Genomic DNA, 16,723 nt, shown 5'->3' on the forward strand with positions numbered 1-16,723 from the left:
CCGTAGGAGGAAAATTAGATCTCTAAAATTGTCCAACCTTGCCTATAATTAGATCTTCACCCACAGGGCAGAAATCGCCTAGCCTTTAGGAAGAAATTCGCTGCCCAAAAATGGAATCGTCAAGTGATAATCACTGCTGAAGGAGAAATTCGCCTAGCTAGAAGAAATCGCTCAACACCAAGCAAGAGGAGTGGAAATGGAATGAAGAAATAAGAAGGGTGAAACTCCATCTTATATCCACCTGTTGACCTCCAGAGTGGGCCGACTTGCCTGGAGGTAAACAAAAACTTAAGTTAAACCCCCCAAAGTGACCCAATTTTAAATAAAACATGAGAATAACTAAGCCCCATAGTGAAATTGACTCTTTTAATTGTCACTTTGACCTAGAATTGCAAAATAGAAAAAAGGTAAGTCTAGGAGATGTCAAAATTTTCATTTAACAACATTTTGGCAATTAAAATATGATTAAAATTGAATCGAGCAAGCCAAAAATCAATTTTCAATTCCAAATTACCTAAGTTGCACGGGTACCTCCCCCCCACTCCGGACCACGTACCGGTTCGAACCGGTTCGTGGTTCTGGTCCGGTTCGACTTGGGTTCGTTTTTGGAGGCCTGGTTCAATCTGGTTCGAACCAGGGTTCGAACCCAAGAGAACCACATATAAAATTTCGGACCAAGGTTCGAACCCAGGAGAACCACATATAAATTTTCCACATTACAACATGTTTTAATTTAATTTATGTTGATACATCTTGGGTCTGGGTTGGTAGGCATTACAATGCCACTCTTTTTTAGTGTTGAGTAATCCCTAGCTGTAAAACACTTTCTATTTGAATCAAAATGCTACTAAATTTGAGACACCCACAAGACAAGATGCTCAACATGTGGCGACCACCATGACCAATTTCGAGGAATTTCAGGGCCTATTTGAGTAGCAATATGAATTTTTCAAACACTAAACAATAAACAACGTTTTATTGGGAAATGTTGCCCTGCAGAAGAAAGTTACGGTCACATGAATATGGTCAGGTGGGGCAGCTACTTACCACATTGTCTATCACTGTTTGGCTGATTATTTCTCCTCTAGGTATATTAAAAATTGTATTAAAGAATATTGAATCTGGGACGTCAGACTGTGTTATCCAGAGGCCTCCATGAATGGTCTTTTTCCAGTTTACTGTTGTTGATCAGTGCTTGGGAGATTGTGCCCAAAGAGATTGAAGAATATTCAGCTAGTCAAAAGGATTTACCTTCTGCAAGCTAGATCTAATTAGTTTTTAACCACGTTCAATCGATTATGTTAATCATAATAAGAGTTTGGTAAATAAATTTATGAAAAGAAGAAATTTTTATTAAAACTTACTGTTGATTTGCATAAACTAATCAGATACAGTTATGAATTTTTTAAATGAAAGGGAAGAGATCTAGTCGCTAGCGGTTCCAATGATCGCTGTGGTTTGCTACTATATTGTTTATGCTGTTTTAAAGTTTTTTGTTGTTTAAATGTGTTTATGCTACTATGCTACATTCTAATTCTAACTCATGCTTCGTAAAGATGTACATTTATATATATTTTTAAAAAAAATATATTTTTTTACATGTTTTTGTACTAACAAACCCAAACGAACCCAAACCCCTTTTCAAAATTTTGTCGAACCAGCGAACCGGTTCTCGAACCCGAACCCGAAACCGAACTGCGAACCGACAACTTAGCAAATTACCAATTTCCTCTAACATTTCTAAAATCCTCTAGGCAAAATTTCAACCAAATTAATGAGATGTTGCAATTTAATACAATTTCTATTTTGCAATACAATTTCAATTTTTCGACAAAATAAATCGTTTTCCTAGTAATCGAAATTCAAACTCTAAATTCAATTTCACTATCAAAAATTCCTTTCACCAATAAATCTCAAGATTTTCCAAAACAACTAAATCTAAAATTCATTTTGAAAATGTTCAAGCTTGTTCAATTAAAACAAATTTTTAAAATTCATTTAAGTCCAAAATTTGCAATTTTATCTTGCTAGGTATCATTTTAACCATAAAAAATGTTGCTACAGAAACTTGCTAGGCCTAAGGATGAAATTACATGTTCCGGAAAATCTAGTTTCGCACTAGGTGAAAACAAACCAAATCCCCTTCCTGGGCCGAAAGCGTCCAAGGTGTAAAATTGCCAATTCGAAAACCTTTGAACAACTCCAAATTTTGCCAAGGCAACCTAAAAATTCCCAACACTTGTGAAAATTGTCAAGGCTTGCCTGAAAAAGGCGGTCCCCAAAAATTTTGGGGCGATGGTGTGAATACCTCACAACATCAACTCCACTGGTGAAATGTTCCCGAACATTTCAAGAATAAAACAACTTAGAAAAAAAAATCTCAGGATGACCTGTTTGAAAACCCACTTAAGGACAAGCACTCAGCAAGGGAAAGAACTCTCACCTTGACCATAAGTTACTCACGTGTGTCTAAATGATTTATACCCCGCTTGACAAGAACTTGATAATCTCTTAGATCTATTAAACTTAGCTATTATAAAATTGTTACTTCAAAAGCAATTTGGATAGAGCCCCGCTACCAGTCAAACGTCTATAGCCTCGACGAAGTTCTCGCTGTGGCACCACAATTATGGTTCTACCTTTAGTGATTACTTTTATAGCACTGGTAGAGATGATTGCACACCCTTTAGTCAAATTTCATCTTTATTTGACTTTGATACTGCCTTTTCGTTTTGCATAGATTCTCATTTTTCTCTTTTCTCAGGATATTTCTCAATCTTTTGTTTGGTTTGCAGGCAATGAAGCCTGCAGAGGGTTTGGAAGACCATAGTGGCGCTGAAGTAGGTGTATGATTCTCACTAAGTCCAACGTCACTTCAAAACACCAAGAGCTTGGAGCAATTAAGTGTGAATAGAATGTTGTACCCGTGTCAAAGATAACTTAAGAACCTCTATCGAGTTTAACCCAAATTTAGTACAAGTCTTACCGTAGACTAATGACCAAGCACACCCCGAAAATCTTCGAACCTTGCCAAATGTCTTCAAGAAATGAACTAGACAGACTTTGTTTTGTCACAAAAAATGTAAAATCTACACACTTCACCCACGAGTGATAACATGGACCCCCTTTGCACTTGCAAAGCTCCATAACCAAAATTGCTTTGCAGCTAAGGGAAGGTAAAAGATCTCAAGTTAAATGACTTGATGCAAATCAAAATCAAGCTCCCTCACAACACCTAAACTAAACAACTGAAAGGAAACTACTCTAACCAATTGAAAGGGGAACTACTCTACCCTTTGGGCCAAATGGTCCAAAACAAACTCTACTCTAAAGAACGGAAAGCAAACTATCGACTAACTGAAAGCAAACCTTCTCTAACTATGTACAAAAGTGCTCTAGACGAAGTCCTAGGCTTGGAAATAATGCTTGAGGAATAGCCCATCAACATGCAACGGGACATGCCCGCCAGTGAGTGTCTTAAGTTTAAATGCATTATCCCCGATAATCTCTGAAATCTGGAAAGGACCCTTCCATAGTTTGTCAAATTTATTATGTTGTCCTTTCTTTTCATGGGCTTTGTCCCAATATAAGACCAAGTCAGAGATCCCGAAGGCTTGTTTTGTGCCTTTCTGTCAAACCAACGCTTTACTACCCCTTGATGTTTAGCAAATTTCTCTAGGGCTTCGTCTCTTTTTTCATCTAACTGCATTAGATGAGCCAACCTAACTTGGACTCTGTCTTTGTTCTCATCATAGTATTCTTGTATGAACCTTAAAGTTGGGATTTTCAATTGAATCGGGAATACAGGGTCTTATCCATAAACCAAATGATAAGGAGTGATGCCTATGGACTCTTTAAGTCTTGTTTTATGTGCCCACAAAGTGTATCTCAGCTGTGTGCGCAAATCTCTTGTGTTCCTCTCTAAAAGTTTTCCAATCACAGTAAAAAGGTTCTTGTTTGTGGACTTTGCTAGGCCATTCCCCTAGGGATAGTAACCTGATTAAGATTTTAAAATGATCCCATCGTCGAATGGCCACTTATGAAATTTCAAAGAAATGAAAACAAAACCATTATCACATACAAAAGCAGAAGGACACCCAAACTTGGTAGTGATTCTTTCCTCTAAAAATTTGATGACAATCTTAGCAGTGCAATTCTTGAAAGCTTGAGCATCTGACCACCTAGTGTAGTAGTCAGTTGCGGTTAGAATATACTTGTGTTGTTCCAAGGAAAGTGGATTAATAGGACCAATGAGGTCAAGTCCCCACATCGTGAAAGATCTCACCTCAATAATCGGCTGCGAAGGCATTGTTGGATTCCTCTCTCTCTTTGTTGATGTCTGGCAAATATGACAAGTCTTTACATGCTCATGAGTGTCTTTGAACAAGGTTGGCATATAGTACCTAGCTCTTAGTATTCAATGTGCCATAGCCTAACCTAATCCATGTCCTGTTCACCATTTATCATGGAAATGTTTCAAAATATTTCTAGCTTCATCTTTTTCGACACATCTCAAATATATCCCCTCATGATTCTGTTTGTATAACATTGCTCCTTGCAACATGTGTCTTTTCCTCTTGAATTTCAATGCTCGCTTCTATACCGGATTCAAATGTGAAGGGCATCGATAATTTAACAAATAATTGATTATGTCTTGGTACCATTCATTGGGGTGCACATTCTCCAATTCGTAAACTTGTTGTACAAGTCCAGGTCCCTCTGATGCCATGGTCTGCGCCAATTGTTGGACTCTAACCAATTTCATCGGTTGAATTTCTATGTTATATTCCTAGATAGTGGTGACCCACTTTCCTCTTCTCTCTCAAAGTTCGTTTTGCATTAAAAGAGTCTTTATTGCTATGTCAGGCACAATTGCATGTGCTTTGCTTCTCAAGATGTAATGCCTGAACTTCTTCATCGCGTTTACCAAGGCATAAGTCTATTTCTCCACATTTGGATAATTCAATTCGGCCTCCTTGAAAGGTGCACTCATGAACGCTATCGGATGCTCTTTATCCACTTCATACCTCTATGTTAAGATGGTTGCACACGCATGATCAGAGGCGAAAGAATATATATTGAATGGCCTCTCATAATCCGGGTTTACTAGAACTGGTGCATTAACGATAGCATGCTTTATTTCTTCAAATGCCTTCTTCGCCGCTAGAGTCCAATCCATTTTTGCATCTTTCTTTAACATTTCATTCATTGGCTTTACAATCTTTGCGAATGCGGATATGCACTTTGTCACGTAGTTGATCTTTCCAAAGAATGATTTGAGCTCTTTCTTGCTAGCTGGTATGCCAAGTTTGGAAAATGCCTCCACTCTCTTTGGATCTATCATGGTACTCCTTTTTGAAATTACATGTCCCAAAAGTTTTCCCGCGGTAACTCCAAATATACATTTCTTCGGATTCAAAGAAATTTCGAACCTTCTACATCTCATGAAAACTTTCCTTAGATCCAAAATGTGGTCTTCTCTATTTTTGAAAATATTGTGATGTTATCCATGTAAATGATAATGCACTTGTCTTTTAAGTCCTTGAAAGCATAATCCATGGCCCTTTGAGATGTTGCACCTGCGTTAATCAGGCCAAAAGGTATCCTCTTGTATGCAAATGTTACCCACTTCGTGGTGAAAGCCGTTTTCAATCTATCTTCTTCAACAATCACTTGATTGTACCCCGAATACCCATCCATAAATGACATCATTTGTGCTCCGTTTACAACTTGCAAGACCTCATCTAGTGATGGCAATGAATAATTATCCTTTTTTGACCCTCTGTTCAAATACTTGAAATTGACACATAACGTTATTTCTCCGTTTTTCTTCCTAACTGGGACGAGATTGGCGACCCGCATTGAATGCCTCACTGGGAAGATGATCCACGCATTCAAGAACTTCTTTACTTCTTGGAATATCAATGGTTCTAACAAAGGATTGATTGGCCTTTGTTGTTGCTTGAAGGACTTACTTCCTTCCTTTAGTGGAATTGTATGTGTGATGATGGAAGGATCATAGGTTTTCAAATCTTCATATCCCCAAGCAATCACATTTGGGAATTCCCTCATCAAACTCAATATATCCACCTTCTCCTTAGGTGTGCAAACTTTCCCAATGTGAACTATTTTGGGACAATCCTCTGTTCCCAAATTTACCTTTTCGCATTCATCATCCCCTGTGGGTTGATATGGCACTTTGTTGAATTGGTCCATGTCGAATATTCTTTCTAGCTCAATCATTCCCTTTGGATTAGTATTTGTGTTCAAGCTCATAATTCCCTCTAAATTGATTTTTGTTTTTTCATCCACTTCACCATCAATGATTTGTGCTGTGAAAACATCCAAATTGGTCAAGAAATTGAGGACATGTCTATCATCTTCAAACACCTAGAAGTTCTTGACATTATTTGATATTGATGGGACCAATGCTAACTCAACTCTAAATTTCCTCAAGCTGTCCAACTTAATTGGTGCTAGTGAGCTTGCAGCCTGTGCGAGGGCATTAGCAACCCAATTACTTGCTCTTTGGCTAAACTTGATATTGAAGGCATCGAAGTCCTCTATCTAATCCCAAACACTGTTTCTGTACCTTTTCAATCTCTTGTCATGGCAAGCGAACTTTTGCTTTACCTGCTCAGTTACCAAATACGAATCTTCAAGTACATGAAGTATCTTGGCACCTTTCTTGATAGCGTACAACAAGCCTAAAATCAAAGCTTCATATTTTGCTATATTGCTGGTGCATGGGAATTGCAATCTATGTGCCTCCAAATATGTGGCCCCAATCGGGCTGACTAACTCAAATCCGACTCCAACCCCTTGCTTAGTTTTAGAACCATTGAACCTTAGAGTCCATACTCCATCACTTTCTTGATTATTCTTTTGGGAACCCTTGGACTTGTCTGATTCATCATTTTTCTTCACTTCCAAGTTAGGTGGTGTAGTTTGGTTCTTTGTTTCTCCCATCATGCTACTTTCTACTTCATACTCTTGTAAAGTTTCAACCTTTTGTTTGCCATGTTAGTCATCTTGTTTTAGTGTCCCTGGGATTCTCTTCGCTACTTGTTCTAACGCAATTGTGCAGAAGGAGCAAGATAATTCCGAATGGAAGGCATTGTTGATTCTGCTACGAGTTGGCCAATAATAAGTCTCTCATTGACGTTCGGTTACCCAACTCTACTCCTTGTTGTACAACCCTAATCACAAAGTTTTTAAAATTCTCGAACATGCCTTCACCATCATCAGATGAAGTGTTGAGATCCGACTCAATCAAGATCTCAGTGGAATCCATCCCTTTACTTATGATATTCAAAGTCAGTACTTTTGTCTTCTTAGGTTTATAGACGCCCATACTTGTCTCTGCAAACAATATTTCATTTAATTCCCCATACTCAGTAACTGTCAATCTCAACCTTAGGCTGCTATCAATTCTGATTTTGCTTGGCACATGGAGGCACATGTGAGAAAAGTTAGTTGCCATGTATCCATTCAACCTTCTGGCCCAATCCTTACCTAGGATCAAACCATAGGTATCGGCCACATCTACCATTGAAATATCTACCATGTGTTCCATCCTTTGATTAGATGCCAAATACATGTGTATGTTGTGTAGCTCACCTACCATCGACACCTCTGTCTTATACAATTGGGTAACCCTTTTGTTTGATCCCAAAGGCGTGATTCCCAACTTTCTACACATAGTCAAAGGCATGACATTACTCGATGCTCCTGAATCTATCAAACAATTATGAAAAAGCTTCCCAAATATCCTTATTGAGAGCGGGAATGGGGCTGGCTCATCTTTCCCTTGATATTATACCATTGGTGTCTTATGTACTTGCTTCGGCTTCACTCTGAAATCTGTCGGTTGAACTACCTCTTCTAACTTCACCGTTTCCTTATTATTTACCGAGTCTTGACTCCTTTGAGTCTGTTGTTCCACTGGTGTTGATCCTTGAGCCACATAAATTGGTTAATGCCTTGGCTGTCTGTTGAAATTACTAACGTTGCCATATGCAATCTCTTGTGTAGAGTTCTCTATCTCACCGTATGAAATCCCTTGAGATGAATTCATTGTGTTCCCACCTGAAATGTCTTGGATCACATGTACTAAGTTAGGAGGAGGCCTCCCTTGAGTATGTGTTGTTGCACTCTGAGTGTGAGACCCTTGTGCTTTGTTGTCTTTTAAACTGTTAAGGAATGTATCTCTAATTTCGAGGAATGTATCTCTAATTTCGGTTACCTTCAACAATTCAAACAAAGGGAGACTGATTTTAATCTTCTTCATCTCCTCTGTTACACTCTGTCCTAATCTTTTCAACTCATCATTATTCACAACATTGTTCCCTGTTCTTCCTCTATTTGCTTCTTGTGTTGATTAGACACTCTGTGATCCTTGAACATCTTGATTGTTTTGTTGCGTACTTTGTTGAGATCTTTGTTGTTCACTTCCATTGTTATGGTTGCCTTGTTTGTACTCGGGTGCATCCCTTGAAGGATTTGGTACATTACTTGCATTGGGATGTGGAGGCGTATTGAAGTTGTTTGGAGGTATGGAGGACGTGAAAGGTCCATCATTCCTCTTATTGTTTGTTTGATAAAACCTTGCATTGCTAGCCGGTTGTTGAAATGTTTGGTTCCCACATGTTCCTTGAACTAGAACAGTGTCACCCAAAGGTGGGAAAGAAAAATCCAACCCATTGCTATACCCATTTTGATCAATTACCTCTCTAATTGGCCCGTTGGCTGACTCAGGAGGAAATCTTCCTTGGTGTTCTTCATATGCTTCAAATTCTGGTGGAAATGAAATCTCCTCAAAAGTTAAGCATTGATCATATCCTGAGGATGGGACAATTTCATACCTCGTGACCTTAATATCTTCTTGATTGATTGACTCATCTACTATGTTCTAATACAGGTTAGATGCCCTCTTGAACTCAGGACACCCTAACTCCGAATGTTTATTAGTCTCATGGAATCTGCAATACTTAGATATGGTAGACTCAACTAGAAATATTCTATCCATAGGCCTACTATCTGCCAAGGCTTGATTATCAAGTGGCGACAACACATTTCCATTGTTTGGGACTGTGTTGCATGTCCTCTTTTGGTTAGACTGATTGTTATCTCCTTGATCTTGTGACTGGTCGCTCTCTTGATGATTGTTATTTTGATTGTTCCTTTGATAACCACCACCTTGGTTGTTTCTTTGATAGTCTCTGTCCTGATAGTTCCTTTGGTATCCACCCTCTTGATTATTTCTTTGATGCCCTCCTTGATAACTTCCACCTTGATTGTTCCTTTGGAAAGCTTGGAGATGATTGTTTTGATTTCTCAAATAAGTAACTTCTGTAGATAGCTTCTTGACTTGCTCGATCACTTCCTTCATTTCAATTTCGTCCTTTTCTTCTTACATTCTCGTGGATGAACTTGCACTTTGCAGATAAATTGGCATTGGTGGTGGTGCTTGAGACAACAGAGGTTTCGGATGTACCACAAGCCGATTTGTAGGTGCCTGGTACGTAAGTTGTGGAACTAGATTGTTTGGATACCTAGCACTTGGGGTTTCCATTCCTTGTTGGCTCAATTGCTTCCCTATTTCAATTGCTTTAGTTAAGCTACATTCAAAGTTGTGCGAGTGGGATTTGCCATCCTTGTAAAATAGATGTGTATTACAGTTAGGAAACGCATGCATAGTCGGATATTTTTGTTGTTGTGAATAGATTGGCTACACTTCGTGTGGAAGTCTGTTCGAGAATAGAACTACATTCTGTATGCCATTGTCAAAGAATAACGAAGGTTATTAAGTTGTAGCATTTGGGAAGCACTAACCAAATGGGTTCTCATTTCCTTTCATGCTTAGAATGACAAATTTGAGGGTGTTGTTTTGAAGTTAGTGAACTCTTCCTTGAACTCGTAGGCAATCTTCCTGCCTTGAGACATCACCATGGAAGCTATTGAAACTGGGAACTTGTTGAAAGAGTCAGCTTAAACAGAAAGAGGTTTGGTGCTTTTATTGTGGTCGTAGGAAAACGAGTAGTCGACAAGTGCATGAGCTACAAAAGCGGTGTTGCATTTAGATTTCTTCATATGGTTTCCCCTTTGCGTGAAAACTCACTGTTAATCTTTTGAGAAGTATCGGCTGCAATGGTTTCTTATATAAGAAGCCAGATGCTAATGCCCCCCTGCTGAGAATTACTGGTATCTCTGCACCATAAAATCTAAACCCTTAGAGTTTTTGGACCTGTAGAAAAAGAGGTTGTTCTGGAAATCCATTTTTGTTGCCTTAAAAGGTACATTCTCTAGTCACTTAGAGATAGTTGAAGACGACCCAAAGCAGAGCATTGTATATTCGTATAGGTGCATGATGTTACTGGAGCTAATATCTGACAATAACTCATGTCATCAGTGGAATTTATTGGTGTTCGACATTGGAGTTACAATATTACTGGAATCATCTGAGATGGAATAAAGGTTGGCCCATTTGTATAGTATAAGGGAAGAATGTTGGAAGTAAACCAATCTTATTCAGACCTAGAGTAAGCATTTCCTTATAGAGAAATTAAGAGAGTGGAAGGTGCAATAAGTACGTATGTGTGATTGTAGTTCCTTCAAGCTTTCATATTAAGAGCTTTTGCAAATAATATTTTGTCATAATTTATATAATTCAAGAATAGAGATACTTACGTGGAAACTTTACATTTAAACTTGCAAGTAAGAATTGAACATTGACAAAGTGAAACTGCGAAACATACATTTATTTAGCACTTACAATGCAATTCATGGTAGGTGATTTAGTGAAAGTGTAGAAATCCTTAGAACAAGGATTTCTCACAATAATCAATTAACAAGAGTAAAATCAAGGTGCCATGGAAAATCTGAAACACAAGGTATTTTCAAAAGATTTTAATGAGACCTTTAATGGTGAACAACTAAGAAACTTGCAGAAAGAAAAACTTTTGTGTCGGCTATACGTACTTGGGTGGTAATTAGAACAAATGGATTCTTCAAACGATGTTCTATCCAACTTCGAATGATACAAACTTATTTGACCAATGTAGAGCAAACAGATTGTAGACTCTTAAATTGGGCTTTATAGCCTTCAACGGTGACCTTGGTCCAGCCTAGGTTTATGGAGCATCCAAATAAACGGGTTAGCCATGTGGTTGCTTCTTGTCTCAATGAGATTATGCGAATAACATCTCCTACAACAGCCTACAATGATGTGGTCTTGAAGAAAGTTTTGTAGTTGATAGTGAAGAACTTGAAGGGTTTACAAGTTAAAGGAATTCCTATGAGTCAGGAACAAATTTGCTTGACATGTGAGGACACTAGTACACCTGATCCTGTTTGTGAGAATCGTAATAACGAAGAAGAGGCAAAAGAAATTCAGATCAGCATAGGGAAAAATGTAGACAAGATGATTTCAGCTATGGATAAGGAACAAACAAGTTTCTACGTTGGTGATTTGGAAGTTAGCTTAGACAAACATGTTGATGAGCTCGGTTGTCCTCGAGGTAATAGCATTTTACAATCTTTGTGTGATGAACCATATGTTTCTTATACACATGATATAAATTTAGAGGAACAATCCAAGATGACACTGCAGGATGATGAGCCGTTTCAACATGACAACAATGAGATGCTCGCCTTAAACTACTAGCTGAAGGTTATTGAAGACATGGTTATGCCATCTTTGGTACATTATGACAACACTCACAGGATGGTTGAGGATCTTTGTAGGAAGGCTCAAAAGGGGGTGGAAAGAGATTGACTTGTTGCTGATTTGCAGGTAGTCAAAACAGCCATTGAAACTATGAAATCAGATTATTTATGTTTTCTTTCCGATAGGGATTATATTCTCAAGGTTGCTGGAATATATGTTGATCAGTTGAGTAAAGGAAATAATGAGATTTTGGAGCTCAACAAGGAGTTTAAGTATGCTCATTAGGCATTGGATGACACGTAAATTGCTTTTCAGAAAGCAAAAAATTTGGTTAGGATCACAAATCATTCTTAAGAGCATGAGAGTGAAGAGAGGCAGGAGCTTTTCAAAGAAGTAATTAATAAACCTGATAGCATTCAACAAACTTATGACTTGGATAGTTGTCCCAAAAGGCCAAGTACCAAAACTTTGGATCATATTCAGATTGTAGACAGCCCTTTGTTTGAAGTAGATGCTGATTGGTTAATGGAGAAGCCGCTATTTGAGTCCTATGATGGTACACTCATTGATCTTGGTTAGGAGTTTCGGATTGACAATTGTTGCAACCAAGAGGTTGTTGCGTTGACAGAGGGACATAATGCTGATTACAAATCAGCTTGGGACAGACATGTAGCGAGCAGTATAGCTAGAGTGCAAATAGAGAGAAGGGTAGCATTGTGCCAGTTGAGCAGCTGGAGTACTCCACGCACTATGGGCACAAAGCAACAACATAGTATAGATAGTTAGGAAGATGGATGACCCTTTTGTTTGTGGGACTTGGGAGGAACATTCCCATGGTTCATAATGTTTCCAAGAGTTGATTAGCACAGTTGAGTTCCCACGATTATTTGACCACAGTGGTGCTTGTGATCTCAATGGGAGTAAGGTTCTCAATTGGATTTGGGATCTTGGAAATGATGGTGGTACACATTAGGTTGTTTTGATTGAACATGTACATGGGATGGTTTGGAATCCAGGTATTGATTGTATGTATCTGTGGCATTTTGAGGATTTTGTTGTAGTTCTACATAGTTTGAGACTAGATGCAATGATAATCAGAGTTGTACGACCTACTGACATAGCAATACTTCATAGATTAACATGGGATCCAGTAATCTGGTTGATGGAAAGGTTGCATTTTGACACCTTGCTTCGCAGTGTGGCAGGATTTGTTTTCAGATTGAGCTACAAAGCTTCCTGCAGATTCATATGGGATCTTGGTACAGATTGCTTTAGGACAAGCAATCCCGAGGAGGGAAGATTTGTAATGTCCCCTTTTTGGGACATTAGGAAATTTTAAAGACATATTCATATAATATTAAAGTTGACTATGAGAGTGTGAATTAAAATTATAAAAGGTCAATTTAATATTATAAAGTGGGCTAAAGGTGACAAGGAGGGATAAGACGAAATGACAGGAAGGGAGTCTGAAATGTCCCTTTTCTGATTTTATATGATATTTCATGCCTCTAATCAGATTTTCAAAATCAAACAACTAATATCACAAAGATCCACCAATTTCTCAATAAACCCCAAATCGGGTATGCCAGAAATAGTGCGAAAAGCTTCAGAGCTTCACCTATTATTAATAAATCTGAAAGTGGACATTTTTACAGAAATTAGAGCAGCATAACAGCCTATAAAATGACATTTCCAGATTTGTATAACATGCACACAATAGCTCCCAAACGGAGGACAGAAACAATGCTCATCGGGCTCTCGAAAATAGCACAAAATAGCCCAGAATCACCACAAAAACTTAATAATCTATCACAGAAGTATAATCATATCCAAATACATATATTCAGCTCTATTTTAATATTTAAAAGTCTGATATACAGCAGCAACCCAAACTGATATGAAATACTCAACTGGAAACACCAAACTCTTACAAAATATACACCCGAAAACCCACAAATCTACACTGTTCAGCACAAAGGCAAACTCTGCATGAGCATGCACATGGAATGGCTTCAAACTCCCGTCCTTAGCCTTCTTGGAAACCTGCAAACTCCCGTTCTTGCGTCTCCCTAGAAACCTGCAAACTCCCGTTCTTGGGTCTCCTTCTCCACAGGTTTGGCAGCCTCTGAAGAATAACAAAGAAATGAGCAAAAATCAAGTTCTGGAATCAGCCCAAAATGCCTCCAAACTCCTTAAAAGAGGGCATAACCCTAACTCACGTCCAAGAGGGGTTAATAAAACATATTTTAATAATAAATTTCATTTATTAGTCCATTAGCTTCCAAAGATTATCCCCTTTTTCCGAAACTTCACCTTTTTGGGCCTGCCTGCCTTAGCAAAGATTATTATTTTTAATTATTTGAAAAGGGGACATGATAGAGTCGAAGAGTCACAACTTTGAGGATTAAAAGGAGAGAGACTCATTCATTCGGGGATGCTTGGTTTTATGATTCAGATTTCAGTTTCTCTCTTGCGAGAGTTATTCAAAAAGCTTCGGCTTTCATCGAGCGGGAGGACATAAACCCTTGTGCCGGTAGACAGTCGACGCAAACCCATTGTCCGTGGAGACGTCACATTAGGTGTCTTGCGTGTGCTTACAGATTCTTTCTTAGTATTCCTATCTGAAGGTAAAATTGTGTTTAAGATTGGACTTTTTGAATGCTGGTTATTGTATTGCTGAGGTATACTGCAAATAACATATTTGAAGGTATTTTATGAAAATCTACGGTTTTGTATTATTGTTTTATAATGCAACTTCCTATGTTTATGTTTTGAATATTATTTTGAGAATGAAATCGGGTAAAAAAATACACCGGTTTCTAATTCAAAGCTAAAACTGAAAACAACCTCAATCTAAATATCCTGCCTTAGCTGGTCTGCCACCACATTTTAAAGTGAGTTAATATAATTGATTAAAAGAAATTTCCTATAAGATAGACTTAGTTCGCTCCATTCAGCTTATCATTAAGATTCAGCTTGCCATTACAAGTTACATGTATAACTTCAATTATTTTCCATAAAAATCTCACAATAACATGTGTATGATCACAGCATCTACTTAGACTGATTAGGGGCAGGCAGGTTGAATCTGGAGTGTACAATCTTCATCCCAATTTAAACTTGCTGACAACTAACAAATATGTGCATCTTGTTTAAATTTAAAACTAGACCAAGAGAATTAGGAGGCAATGCACAAAATATGACGTTGAAACGCAATGTGGGTAGAAACCACCAAGATAAAGGCTGACAGGAGCTACTGTCCTAATCCAGTCTCGCAAACCCTTCTGTCCAATTATTTTTTTAAGAGCTTCAAGCTTAAGGAGTCTTCAAACCCTTAATTTAAGAGTAACAACTCTTACTCACAGAACATAAAGTTTATATTCTGTATCACAATCGAACTGTAGAATGTTAGTTTTAACAAAATGATAAAAACAAGTAAGCCAGAATTCTAAATATCAAAGAGATCTAACATGTGAACATCAGCATTAGGATTATAATACCAGTTTGGTGCTGTGATGCTATTTTCAGCCTTCCAAAACAAATATAGTTCTCTGTCGCAATCCTCTCAATAATGTCAGGTTCTTCACATTCCCATTTATTTCTAACTTATACAAGATGTCTCCAAATCTGTTTATTTTGATTCATCTTCACCACACTGCAATTGCTTTGATTTGGAGACATCTTGTGTAAGTTAAAAATAAATGGGAATGTGAAGAACCTGACATTATTGAGGGGATTGCGACAGAGAACTATATATATACACACACACATGTATGTCTTCATCAAAGCAATTGCAGTGTGGTGAAGATGAATCAAAATAAACAGTTATGGAGACATCTTGTATAAGTTAAAAATAAATGGGAATGTAAAGAACCTGACATTATTGAGAGGATTGTGACAGAGAACTATATTTGTTTTGGAAGGCTGAAAATAGCATCACAGCAGCAAACTGGTATTATAATCCTAAAGCCGTTGTTCACATGTTAGATTTCTTTGATATTTAGAATTCTGGCTTACTTGTTTTTATCATTTTGTTAAAACTAACATTCTACAGTTCGATAGCGATACAGAATATAAACTTTATGTGTGTGTGTGTGTGTGTGTGTGTGTGTGTGTATAAGTGTCTCAACATTAGTTCTTGCGGACAGTTATTTTGTTATGAACAACTACCTATACCCATAAACAACTGACAATAGTGCTGCATTCCCTGATTATATTTGATAACTTCATGTCGGTAATTATGGAATACATAGGTATAGTTGCTGATAACTGCTAAAGGTGTTGCGTGACATTTGTGTATTAAACCAATCTCAAAAATGCTTTGAAAAGAGAGTCCTGAAAAAACAATTTTGAATCTTATTTGACATGCCTGATATGGTACCAAGATCAGGCAAAAAGGTTTCTATTGTAATTGTGTTCAGCGTCACCAATTATTTTTGTCTTTTATCGGACTGAGTAGAAGATAAGCGGCTTACTTGTCACTTACCAAATCTGCCGTCATTCAACACATAACCTCTTAACCTGCAAGCATTGATGGTTTCCGCCTGACATGATATAAACTTCAATCCGTTGATATGTTTAATGTCATTGACTTTCTTTTAAGTACATTGCCATCTCTACAATCATATCTTCAGAACTAAATGAATTCAGTCAAACAGAAAATGTTGCTACCATCAGAACAATGGTCAAATTTGGAAAATAATTCTCGTTGGAAGCAGAGGTTCATTGACACATGTTTCTTAACTTGTTTGTAATTAATTTGTCTGTAATTGCTGGAGATGCACACCATATATTACTACTGATAAAAAAAGACTTATGTATTTAAATAATCATTCGATGATTAGAGCAGATGTTAAGATATCCTGCAAACCATAGATTCTTTGTTTTTTTGTTTCATGCCGTATTTTGACATCAATTTCATACTTTACAAACTGGTGCTAACACATCATTCTCTAAATTTTACTTATCCAAATCTGCAAACTCAACAGCCCAACAAAGGTACCATGCCTGAAAGGTCAGCAGCTGAGCACGGGTTTGAACCTTGGTAATTGCTGT

General features: G+C 37.7%; 1 protein-coding gene across 1 annotated transcript in view; it reads left to right on the forward strand.

Annotated features, from left to right (window-relative positions):
* The window catches only part of LOC149535074 (tryptophan synthase alpha chain-like), a 226,689-nt gene that overhangs the window by 103,170 nt on the left and 106,796 nt on the right, over positions 1-16,723 (forward strand). The gene's annotated exons all lie outside the window — the stretch shown is intronic.

The sequence above is a fragment of the Cupressus sempervirens genome, chromosome 10, assembly GCF_028749045.1.
Source record: "Cupressus sempervirens isolate cs-2001-9-10 chromosome 10, ASM2874904v1, whole genome shotgun sequence".
Lineage (NCBI taxonomy): Eukaryota > Viridiplantae > Streptophyta > Pinopsida > Cupressales > Cupressaceae > Cupressus > Cupressus sempervirens.